Source organism: Vulpes vulpes, chromosome X, assembly GCF_048418805.1.
Source record: "Vulpes vulpes isolate BD-2025 chromosome X, VulVul3, whole genome shotgun sequence".
In the NCBI taxonomy this organism is placed as follows: domain Eukaryota; kingdom Metazoa; phylum Chordata; class Mammalia; order Carnivora; family Canidae; genus Vulpes; species Vulpes vulpes.
Genome location: NC_132796.1, coordinates 32,663,468 through 32,675,811, shown reverse-complemented (window position 1 = coordinate 32,675,811; position 12,344 = coordinate 32,663,468). Strand labels below are relative to the sequence as shown.

Genomic DNA, 12,344 nt, shown 5'->3' with positions numbered 1-12,344 from the left:
TCTATCATTTCTGAAGTAGAGCAACAGTCCCCTAACTTTCAGTCCTGTCCTCATATCCACCACCCACATAGCCATCACGGTGTTAAGTTTTCAGCTCGAATTCTTCACCTCTCTCTCTATCCATTGCCTTAGCCATGATGTTGGAGCTCCCTCCACTAAAGATAGTGTATACTTCTCTGCATCTTCACTGTGGGCTTACCCATGTAGGTTGCTTTAACCAAGTGAATGTTTAAAAATATAACTGAAGGGGGGGGGGGGTAACTGGGTGATGGGCACTAAGGAGGGCACTTGATGTAATGAGCACTGCATGTTATATATAACTGATGAATCATTAAACTCTAGCTTTGAAACTAATAATACACTATATGTTAATTAATTGAATTTAAATTTTAAAAAGAGATGGTTAAATTAAGACTAATTTATTTAAAATATATATATATATATGCAGGGGTTTGACATGTACTATGTGATTGAACTTGGGCTCTTGAGCTTCTGACTTTGCCATTAAAAGAACATTCTCAAAAAAAAAAAAAAAAAAAAAAACATTCTCTGGCTAACCCATAGGTCCAAGAAAGGAGGGAGCTGAGTCAGCAAAAACTAGACCCAATCTGCCACTTGTGTTCAAGTTCAGACAAGTCCAGCCTAGAACAATTAATCCCAACCAAATGGCAGAGAAATGAAAGAGAATAAATACTGTTGTTTTAAGCCATTGGGTTTTGGAGTGATTTATTATGAAACATTAGCAGACTGACACCACATCCCCTCCCTATCTTAGATCATAGTACTGAATTAATCCGAGGTAGAATCTAAAGTCATGGGACACCTGAGTGGCTCAGTGGTTTAGCGCCTGCCTTCAGCTTGAGGCATGATCCCGGGATCCAGGATCGAGTCCCACATTGGGCTCCCTGCACGGAGCCTGCTTCTCCCTCTGCCTTTGTATGTGCCTCTCTCTCTCTTTCTGTCCCTCATGAATAAATAAATAAATCTTTTTTTAAAAAAAAATCTAAAGTCATCCTTGATTCTTATGCCTCACTCAGACCTTCATGTTCCAACAGTCCTTGGGTCTTATGAATCTATGGGGGGCGGGGGGAGTTGTGGGTTTTTTTTTTTTAAGATTATTTACAGATTCCCCACTGAATAGAAAGCCCAAGACAGGGCTGGATCCCAGTACCTGGGGATCATGATCTAAGCCAAAGGCAGACATTTAGCCAACTGAGCCACTCAGGCACCCCAGGAATCTATATTTTAAACATTTCTTTAATCCAGAGTCCATCTCTATTCCTGCTGACACATCTCTGGTTCAAATCTTTACCTCTCTGATTCTAAACTACTGCAATAAATTGACCTGGTATCCTTGTGTCTGATTCTGTCCTAAGTACGTGATTCATATAGCCACCAAAAGATCTTCCTATATGGAACTTTGACCATTTCTACCCATTTTAACTCTTCTCCCATTTCCTAAAAACCCTTTAATGAGTCTCCATCACCTACAGAACAAACTTAACATATTAAACAAGACATTCATTGTCTGGCCCCTACTTATACTCATCACTCCCCATTCCCACCTTGCAATATGCATTTACAGCAATATTGCTTATGGTTTCCTAATACCTTTCTGGAAAGTATTCCTTGCCCCTTTATCTATCCCTGATCATGTGTTTCTCCTCTGTGTTTCCCACAATATACTATACATATTAATTTGTACTTACCCACAGTATAATGACCTATTGATCTATCTTTCCTACCGGCTTTTTGAGGGAAGACTGTCTTACTCATGTTTCAAATGAGAGTCTTGCTCCAGGGCAGAGCTTGACACATATTTACATAAAATATATAAACCATGTTTATTAAAACACTCCTCTAGGGCAGCTCAGGTAGCTCAGTGGTTTAGCACTGCCTTTGGCCCAGGGTGTGATCCTGGAGACCTAGGATCGGGTCCCACATTGGGCTCCCTACATGGAGCCTGCTTCTCCCTCTGCCTGTGTCTCTGCTGCCTCTCTCTCTGTGTCTCTCATGAATAAATAAGTAAAATCTTTTAAAAATAATAAAACACTCCTCTAATATTCTCTCCTAACCTCAAATTATATAATTTTTTCTTGCTATTAATACATATGATTAAAAAACTACCATTGAAATGAATCCATTTATTCATCTAGTCTCTTTAAGTAGAGCTGGTATCAGTAATATGAAGGCAAGATAGTGATATGACCAACCTAGTTGCCCTCATTCAGAAACTTGGGATCCCACTTAGATTTCACACTTTCCTTTACCAATCAATTTCTAAATCCTGCATGATGGTTAATTTTAAGCGTTAACTTGACTGGGCCTCAGGGTGTCCAGATATGTAGTTAAACATTATTCTGGGTGAATGTGTGACAGGGTTTCTGAATGAGATTAACATTTGAACTGGTAGGCTAAATAAAGCAGATTGCCCTTCCCAATGTGAGTGGGCCACATCCAATCTCTTGAAGGCCTGAATAGAATTAAAGACTGAGTAAGAAAGAATTCCTTCTCTCTGCCTGACAGTCTTTGAGGTAGAACATAAGGGTTCTTCTGCCTTTGGACTTGGACTAGAATTTACACCATCTGCTGTTCTGGTTCTCAGGCCTTTGGACTGATAATGAGCTATCATACCCTAAAAAAAGTTCTCAGAAAAAGTATTTAGTTAAAAATCGATATTCAGTACATGTTAAATTATTAACTTCTATAATAAAACTATTATTAAGTAGGTTCTTCTTTATGATGACCAACTGAAGACACATCACACATAAAAGGTAATTTCAATCACTATTAGAGCCACCGAAATGGCAACACACTGCTCCGAATTTCTTATGGGAAAGCATTACATACCTCCTGGTTATAAACAGAATTCTAAATATAAATATAAACCAGCAGACGTAGTTTAAGGTCCTGTCTTCCATGTACCCCATCAATGTCAGTGCCAGCACATTGTATGGAATTATGTTTGATGCAGGGAGCACTGGAACATGAAGTCATGTTTACATCTTTGTGCAGAAAATACCAGGACAGCTTCCAATTCTGGAAGGGGAAATTTTTGATTCTGTGAAGCCAGGACTTCCTGCTTTTGTAGATCAACGTAAGCAGGGTGGTGAGACTGTTCAAGGACTCTCAGAAGTGGCCAAAGACTCAATCCCCCAAAGTCACTGGAAAGAGCCCCAGTGGTCCTGAAGGCAAAAGCAGGACTGCACTTACTGCCAGAACAGAAAGCCCAGGCTCGGGCAGCCTGGGCGGCTCAGCGGTTTAGCATGGCCTTCAGCCCAGGGCGTGATCCTGGAGACCTGGGATCAAGTCCCATGTCAGGCTCCCTGCATGGAGCCTGCTTCTCCCTCTGCCTATGTCTCTACCCCGCCCCCCCACTGTGTGTCTCTCATGAGTAAATAAATAAAATCCTAAAAAAAGCAAGCAAGCAAGCAAGCAAGCCCAGGCTCTGCTCTTTGAGGTAAGAAATATTCAAGAAGTCACCTTTCCTGGTACCAAATGACAGTGTTAGCATCATGGATGGATCCTATGAAGGCATATTAGCTTGGGTTACTGTGAATTTTCTGACAGGTCAGCTGCATGGGCACAGTCAGGAGACTGTGGGACCCTGGACCTGGGGGGAGCTTCCACCCAAATCATATAACTAGTCCAGTTTGAGAAAACCCTGGAACAAACCCCCAGAGGCTACCTCACTTCATTTGAGATGTTTAACAGCACTTATAAGCTCTATACACATAGTTACTTGGGATTTAAATTGCAATGCAGTAATTCAAATATGTTATCAAATGACATTTGAAAATCTTCCTACATAAAACAGCTCCTCTGAAAATATTTTGAGCAAATAATCATTCCTTAAAATACATAAATAGAATATAGTGATATCTTTTAAATTGACATTTGTCAAGTTTTCTCTAAGTGAGAAATAGAGTAGAACAGGTGCTAACAGAAAGTCACAACAGCATATAACTTATCCAAGAGCAAGAGGATGACCAAAGTCATAACTGGTATTTAAGTAGAAAGAAGGATGAAGGGCAAGAGAAAGATACATATAAGCCAATCTACTGAGAGAAGTGTTCTAATTTATTTGAAGTTCCAACCTCATTAAAATGGTATTCCTCAAAGATTTAAAATAGGCATTGAGTGAAGACTTCATAAAAACTTAAAAAAGTTAAGATCATTAGTAATCAATAGCAAGGAATAAAAATCACTGCTCATATTTTTTATTTTTTTACAGCAGATATTCTTTTGTAATGATCTGTACTTAAGACCAGTTATAAAATTGATTGCCATGCTTTAGTCATTCAAACTATCATCTATGCAGCAGGATGGATCCAGGGTGGAATTAAAAATCTGCCACAGTTCACATGTAATCATGACATTAAATAGCAAAGAATAAATTATAAACTAAAGACTATATTTTTGTTTTCTTGCCATTTTTATTCCAATATAGTTAACATAAAGTGCTATATTAGTTTCAGGTGTACAATGATTCAAGAATTCTATACATTTCTCAGCGCTCATCAAGATAAGTGTACTCTTTGTCTTTCCCATCTTGCAAGGTGGCCAGTGAGAAAGTTGAGATGTCAGATGCTAAGGAGAAGAAACCTGAAGTCAAGAAGGCTGACACTGGTGGCAAGGTTAAGAAGGGCATCCTCAAGGCTAAAATGCCAAAGAAAGGAAAGCCCCACTATAGCCAAAACCCTGTCCTAGTCAGAGAAATTGGCAGGTATTCCCAATTGGCTATATATTCTAGAAAGGCTATATACAAGAGGAAATATTCAACAGCCAAATCCAGGATTGAAAAGAATAAGTAGAAAGTTCTTGCTACTGTCACAAAACCAGTCGGTGGTGACAAGATCAGTGGAACCTGAGTGGTTAAACTTCACAAAATGCCTAGGTTTTATCCTTCTCAAGATGTGCCTTGAAAGCTGTTTAGCCACAGGAAAAAAAAAAAAGTGCAGTTAGCATGTGAAAAAACTGGAAATGGCCAGAGAGGCAACAGCTGGTTTTCCTGAAGCAGCTGAGCAGTGGCTTGCTACCTGTGACCAAACCTATGGCCCTCAATCGAGTTCCTCTGTGTAGAATACAACACAGATTTGTCATTGCCACCTCCACCAAAATTCTGTCAGGGGTGTGAAAATTCACAAACATCTCACTGATGCTAACTTTAAAAAGACGACACTATGTAAACTCAGACAACAGTAAAGTGAGATCTCTGACACAGAGAAGGACAAGTAAGAGATTACAGAGCAGTTCAAGGTTGATCAGAAATCTGTGGACTTGCAAATCCTGCCAAAAATCAAAGCTATTCTCCTCAGCTGCAGGGCTAGCTCTGCTCTGGGTTTTCTCTCACAAATGGAGTTTACCCTCACAAATTGATGCTCTAAATTTCTTACAAAGAACCTAATTAAATAACTGATCCATTAAAAAAAAAAAAAAAGTTAAGGGCAGCCCCGGTGGTTCAGTGGTTTAGCGCCACCTTCAGCCCAGGGCGTGATCCTGGAGTTCCAGGATGGAGTCCCACATCGGGCTCCCTGCGTGGAGCCTGCTTCTCCCTCTGCCTGTGTCTCTGCCTCTCTCTCCCTCTCTCTCTCTCATAAATAAGATCTCTAAAAAAGTTTAAAAAAAAAAGATAGGTATACTCTCAATCCCCATCACCTATTTTACACACCCATCTTCCCATCCCCTTCCCCTCTGGCAACCCCTAGTTTGGTCTTTGTATTGAAGAATCTGGGGTTTTTTAATTTACCTCTTTTGTATTCTTTGTTCATTTGTTTTGTTCCTTAAATTCCACATGAGTGAAATCATTCTTTTTTAATGTTGTACTCAGGATTGCTCCAGATTCGATTATAAGGGCAAAATATGTACTCTGCATTCCTTTTTTTTCTTCTTTGTTAAGGCACTATTTCTTCCCTAGTGCCCAACAACCTTCCTTCATCATGGTGACCATTTTTTATTTTGCCTCTTTCATATTCTATCCCCAACCACAATTAGAATGTACCTATTTTGCCCAGGCCTTACAAGGTCTGAGAAATTAAGATTATTAAGGCTGAAATGTTAATGGCATAAGTAACTCTTTCCAGACTGATCAATTAGGAATGCTTTGGGCAGCAAATAAGCAATAACAGCAATGACAAAATCAATAAGAACAATAAAAAACTTAAGGCAGAGCAGCATCAAGTTGGTTTGGTGGCTTACCTATGGCACCAAAAATATCTAGGCTCTTTCTATTGTTATGTTTGAACATACTTAGCATATGGAATTTGTTTCATTGGCTGCTTGCTTTGTGACTTCAAGGTAGCTTTCCCAGATCCAAGCATCACAATACAAAGAAAATATCTGAATGTGGTATGTGATACAAATGAAACCAAAACAGATCTTTCTCTCCATGTACCTTGTTCCTTTTATCAGAAGGTAGACTTTCCATGAGCCCCAGAAAAATTTCCCTATATTTCACTGACAAGGGAGAATAGGAAAGTGAGTCTGAGGCTTTTTCAGCCTCTATAGTGGAGGGGGGCAGAGAAGAAAGGAATTGGCAATGATTTCTAGGAAGCAAACTAAATGTGGCTCCCATATCAGATGATATGCTTGAGACTAAACAGAGACCTTAACAAAAGAAACAAAAGCAAAAAGGAACTATTGGGACTTCATAAAGATAAGAAGCTTTTGCACAGCAAAGGATACAGTCAACAAAACTAAAAGACAACCTACAGAATGGGAGAAGATATTTGCAAATGACACATCAGATAAAGGGCTAGTTTCCAAAATCTATAAAGAACTTATTAAACTCAACACCAAAGAAACAAACAATCCAATCATGAAATGGGCAAAAGACATGAAGAGAAATCTCACAGAGGAAGACATGGACATGGCCAACATGCACATGAGAAAATGCTCTGCATCACTTGCCATCAGGGAAATACAAATCAAAACCACAATGAGATACCACCTCACACCAGTGAGAATGGGGAAAATTAACAAGGCAGGAAACAACAAATGTTGGAGAGGATGCGGAGAAAAGGGAACCCTCTTACACTGTTGGTGGGAATGTGAACTGGTGCAGCCACTCTGGAAACCTGTGTGGAGGTTCCTCAAAGAGTTAAAAATAGACCTGCCCTACGACCCAGCAATTGCACTGTTGGGGATTTACCCCAAAGACTCAGATGCAATGAAACGCCGGGACACCTGCACCCCGATGTTTCTAGCAGCAATGGCCACAGTAGCCAAACTGTGGATGGAGCCTCGGTGTCCATCGAAAGATGAATGGATAAAGAAGATGTGGTTTATGTATACAATGGAATATTCCTCAGCCATTAGAAATGACAAATACCCACCATTTGCTTCAAGGTGGATGGAACTGGAGGGTATTATGCTGAGTGCAGTAAGTCAATCGGAGAAGGACAAACAGTGTATGTTCTCATTCATTTGGGGAATATAAATAATACTGAAAGGGAATATAAGGGAACGGAGAAGAAATGTGTGGGAAATATCAGGAAGGGAGACAGAACATAAAGACTCCTAACTCTGGGAAACGAACTAGGGGTGGTGGAAGGGGAGGAGGGCGGGGGGGGGGGGGGGAATGGGTGACGGGCACTGAGGGGGACACTTGACGGGATGAGCACTGGGTATTTTTTTGTATGTTGGTAAATTGAACACCAATAAAAATTAATTTATTAAAAAAAAATAAACAGAGACCTTAAGGGTTTACATATGAAAAAGGAACAGTAACAACTAATTGAAGCTGTGGTAGCTTGAAAATCTGTCTTTCCTATCCACCTGTGGATTTGGGGTGGATAGAGGCTATCTTATTCATGTTATTTCTGCTTCAGAAATTTAATAAATATTCCTGCAACAAATGAAGACAAAACATGAAAATCATGAATGAATTCCACAGGGATTAGCTTCATGCTTCACAACTCCAACACACCCAGCCCTCATAGGGCATTTTAATCTGAAAAAAGTATCAAGATTCCTGTATGCATTTGAGAAGGAGACAGGTATTTTATAAAGTATTGCCAGGCTGCAAAGTGATAAACCTGGGGAATCAGCATTTAGTCAAAATGATACAATAAGCTCATGCAGAGGATGAATTTCAGTGATGCTCTTGGACTCTAAAGTTCCAGGAGAAGAACTAATATTTGTAGTAAACAAAAGCAGCTTGGTTTTTTTTAAGATTTATTTGAGAGAGGGAGGGAGGGAGGGAGGGAGGGAGGGAGGGAGGGAGGGAGAAAATGAAAGTGGGAAGAGGGGCAGAGAGAGAGGGAGAAGGAGAGAGAGACTCTCAAATAGATTCCCCACTAAGCATGAAGCCCAACTGGGGCTCAATATCACAACCCTGAGATCATGACCTGAGCCAAAACCAAGAGGCAGACACTCAACCAACTGAGCCATCCAGGCACTTCACTTCTTGTTCTTGTTAACCCTTACTACTCTATTATATGATTTTTCCCTATCACTATTGTCCTTTACACTGCTTGATAATAGGACAAAATTGGGAGGAATTACTCAGGATTTAAATAAGTGCAAGAAAATAAGATAACTGAAACCTCTTAGAGTAAGGCTTGTCCCCTTAAGAAATGTTCCCTCAGTTGAAAAAAAAAATGAAACTATAGAGAAGGAAATCTGGAACTCTGTGCATTTGGACTTGAATTGACTGGGTGATTTGTACCTGGATCTAGTTTCAAAATCTTTTCAAGTATCAGAAAAATAAATGGAAGATGGAGTGGAAACAGAGAAGAAAATTAAAGTTTTCAAGTTAAAGTGTTAACAATTAACTAGTTCATCTTATTTAATCACAATACTCTGTGGAGGTAGCTATGATCCTCACTTATAGTAAGGAAATGGAATAAAGAACACAGAAGTAACTTGATTGAGGTTACAAAATGGAAAAATCAGAATCTACACCAAAGTTTGCCTGCCAAGTCTATGCACCTTTTACTTCTATTAAACAGGGAAGCAGCTTTCTGAAGGAAAGAAGAAATGTCCTATCATACAGAGTAATCACAAAGCAATCACAAATAAAACTAACTGACCAGAGATTACAAAAATAAATAAATAAAGGGGGGGGGTGAGTCATGTAATAGGAAGACAGCTAATTTAGTCCCTAAAGAGGGAGGGAGAAGGAAGGGACAGTGAAATAAGGGGGGAAGTGAAGGAAAGAGGGAAGTAGGACAGAAGAAGGATCAGGGCAATGGAGTGATGACTGGCTGGGTAGAAAAACAGCCATCAGAAAATTCCAACACACAAAAAGCTACTTTCAGCAGAAAAGCTTGTGTCACAATGACCAAGACAGAAACATTTGAAGTAAGAGGGAAGAGATCAATTTTCTATTAACAAAAGTAATTCTTCCCTATTATGTCTTCTGAGAGCAATGGCCCAAATATCAAAGAGAATTGGAGGCTGTTAAGGACTCTCCTGGTTGAATTTGTTACATTTTTCCCGCATTCAATTATTAGGTACTGCTACCACTAATATAACTTTTCTGGAAATAATCATTTCATCTCAGCCTGTCATCCCTCAAGTAAATCCCTAGTTCAAGCATTTTACTATTTGATTTTTTAATCCTCAATATCCCTGAATTTTTTCTTAACCTGTTTGTAGTTCTTAGCACTTATACCAGCAGTGGTTTTATTCTAGCCATGATTTTTGATGCTTCTGATTTTGTCATTTCTTTTATTTTGAACCAGCTCACATTGACTCATGAGTATACTGTACCTAAATTTCTAAAACTCAAAATGAAATACCCCAATAAGAAGTTTCTTGATGTTGGGCAGCCCTGATGGCCCAGCGGTTTGGCGCCGCCTTCAGCCCGGGGTATGATCCTGGAGACCCGGGATTGAGTCCCGCATTGGGCTCCCTGCATGGAGCCTGCTTCTCCCTCTGCCTGTCTCTCTCTCTCTCTCTCTCTCTCTCTCTCTGTCTGTCATGAATAAATAAATAAAATCTTTAAAAAAGAAGTTTCTTGATGTGAACTCAGGGGGTAAAAATTAGTTTACTATTAGAGTATGTAAACATACCGTAACAAGATGCAGATGGGATTTTAAGGGAACAGGTTGAAGACACAATCTAAGTTTATTGAACCACCAGTGAGCCAACAACAGTGGAGGCCAGCCTCTTCCCTTTCAGGGCTACTGAAGGGTGCTAGGTCAGTACCATCACCTTACCAACAACCAACACCTTCCTGCTCTCTGTCAATAATAGAAGAGTATGTAGAATGGAGAAAGGTTGCCAGTCTTTTAGGGAGTATTCATAAAGACAGATTATTCCCTACACTGCTAATAGGGAAGAAATAAATCTCTGAAATGAAATGAATCTTCCTTCTCAGGAATGCAAAGTAAGATGAAAACTATGAAATCTGGCTACGATATCACAATGGTAGTATCTGATCTACGGGAAAAAAATTTTAACATAGTTGGCAAAAATAAAGCCGCATCATACTATTACTTCCCCTGAATTAGAAATACTCAACAAACTGACTCTAGGAACTAAAATGGTAATTTTTAAAATCATATAACTCATATCCAATTTAGAATTCTTTTAAAAACAGAATTACCCTACTTTTAGCAGACAAAATAGACTTTAAAACAAAGACTATAATAAGAGAGAAAGATACTGCATAATAATAAAGGGAACAATCCAACAAGAGGATATAGCAAATATAAATATTTGTGCACCCAATATGTGAGCACCTAAATATACAATGCAACCAGTAACAGATATAAAGGAAGATACTGACAGTGAAACAGTAACAGTAGGGGACTTTAACACTGCACTTATATCAATGGATACATAACCCAGAAAGAAAATCAACAAAGAAACAGTGGCTTGCAATGACATATTGGACCACATGGACCTAACAGATATATTCAGAACATTCCATTTAAAACTGGCAGAATACACATTCTTTTCAAGTGCACATGGAATATTCTCTGGAACAGATCACATGTTCCAAGGCCACAAAACAACCCTTAACAAAATGAAAAAGACTGAAGTCATATCATGCATCTATTCTGACCACAATAGTATGAAGCTAAAAATGAATCATAAGGTAAAAATCTGGAAAGAACACAAATATATAGGTAATAAATAATAAGCTACTAAACAATGAATGGGACAATCAAGAAATCGAAGAAAAAAATTTTAAATACATGGACAAAAATAAATAACACAAAGGTCCAAAATTTTGGGCAGGTAGCAAAAGCTGTTCTAAAAGGGAAGATTATAGCAGTATAGGCCTACCTCAAGAAACAAACAAAAATCTCAACCTAACCTTACACCTAAAGGAGCTAGAAAAAGAACAAACAAAACCCAAAACCAGTAGAAGGAAAGAAATAATAAAGATTCGAGTAGAAATAAAAGTAATAGTAGAGGCTTAAAAAAAAACCAATGGAACACATCAATGAAACCGGGAACTGATTCTCTGAAAAGATCAGGTAAATAGACAAACCTTTAACCAGATTCATCAACTTAAAAACACAGAGGACTAAAATAAATAAAATCATAAATGAAGGAGGAGAAATAACTGATGCCACAGAAATACAAAGGATTATAAGAGAACATTATGAAAAATTATATGCTAACAAATTATACAATCTAGAAGAAATGGCAAATATAATCTACCAAAACTGAAACGGGAAGAAACAGAAAATTTGAACAGACTGATTACCAGCAAGGAGACCGAACCAGTAATCAAAAAGCTCCCAACAAAAAAGTCCAGGACCTTCACAGGTGAATTCTATTAAAAATTTTTAAAAGATTTTTGTCCACTTGAGAGAGAGAAAGAGGGAGTGAGCATGAATGAGGGGAGAGGTGGAGGGAGAAGAAGACTCCCCCCACTGAGCAGGGAGTCCCACATGGGGTTCAATCCCAGGACCCTGGGATCATGACCTGAGCAAAAGGCAGATGCTTAATCGACTGAGTTACCCAAGCACCCTTCTACCAAATTTTTATTTTTTTTTTCTACCAAATTTTTAAAGAGTTAATACCTACTCTTCTCAAACTATTCTTAAAAAAAAAAAAAAAAAAAAAACAAGAGGAGGTAAGCTTCCAGATTCATTCTATGAGGCCACCCTTACCCTGATACAAAAACCAGAAAAAGATACTACAAAAAAAGAGAACTATAGGCCAACATCTCTGATGTACATGCAAAAATCCTCAACAATATATCAGCAAACTGCATCCACCAATGCATTTAAAAATCATTCACCACAATCAAGTGTGATTTATTCCAGGGATACAAGGGTGTTTCTATATTTAAAAACCAATCAACATGATATGTCACATTAATAAGAGGATAAAAACCCTATTGTCATCTCAAGAGATGCAGAAAAAGCATTTAACAAGGT

General features: G+C 38.7%; 1 protein-coding gene and 2 pseudogenes across 20 annotated transcripts in view; 2 read left to right on the top strand and 1 right to left on the bottom strand.

Annotated features, from left to right (window-relative positions):
- Positions 1 to 3,796, top strand: part of LOC112929943 (ectonucleoside triphosphate diphosphohydrolase 5-like) — a 37,148-nt pseudogene extending 33,352 nt beyond the window's left edge.
- Positions 1 to 12,344, bottom strand: part of SYTL5 (synaptotagmin like 5) — a 232,873-nt gene that overhangs the window by 176,074 nt on the left and 44,455 nt on the right. The window lies entirely within an intron of this gene.
- Positions 3,986 to 5,387, top strand: LOC112929942 (large ribosomal subunit protein eL6 pseudogene; annotated as a pseudogene).